Raw genomic sequence first — 872 nt, forward strand, 5'->3', positions numbered from 1 at the left:
TATTTTAAAATTATTTAAAATGTTACTGTTTCTGTGAAGAATTATAATTATAGCTGCTGCTAGAGTTTTGTTCTTAAACCGATATTTCAGACAGAACATGACATACTAATACATAATTCTGAATTTATATTTTGGTAATTATAATGTCTAAGAGGTTTCCATCTTGGGTTGTTACATTATCTTACCTAAGTATTCACAGTTGTGAATTTTCATGAATTTGTGCTTTAAGACTGTTTGTATTGTGCATTTGTTAAGCTTACTTAAATTTCAAAAATGTTGTGCCATATGCCTTCTTGGATATACTATATTAGAATTGGCACTAAATTTAGTATTTGTATCAAACTTTTTATAATTATCATGAGAAACTACATTATTTTAATTTTGTTGCAAATAGCAAATGATATTGTCATCAAGATCAATATTTGGATACTGGGAGTTACTTTAAAAATTGTTTTATTTTAACCTCAGTGGATTTTTTGCATCAAAATATTCCCTGGTAGTATAAAGCAGACATTATAAAGTCTTTAAGAGTATACTTCATAAAAAATAGTTATGTGAAGGATTTCTTTTTCCCTGAGCAGAAATATCTTTCCTCATTGCATTTCAAGAGCTCTTTCTTTTTGTTGTTATTGTTCCAGGAACATAAGTGCTCCTGAGTGAATGGGTAATGTTCGTTGAGAGAAGGGCATAGAAGAGAATAAATCTCAATGTTTCTATTTGGAATTCATCGATGGCATCTGCTGATGTTCAAGGCAGACAAAGTTGCTTAAAATGCAAACTTTTTGCTGTTCCCACCACAATCAATATTGCACATCTTTCATACTTTAAAAGCATATTTTACTGTAAATCTTCAAACATTCCTTAGGTGATAA

The sequence above is a fragment of the Papio anubis genome, chromosome 2 (assembly GCF_008728515.1).
Source record: "Papio anubis isolate 15944 chromosome 2, Panubis1.0, whole genome shotgun sequence".
Classification (NCBI taxonomy): Eukaryota; Metazoa; Chordata; class Mammalia; order Primates; family Cercopithecidae; genus Papio; species Papio anubis.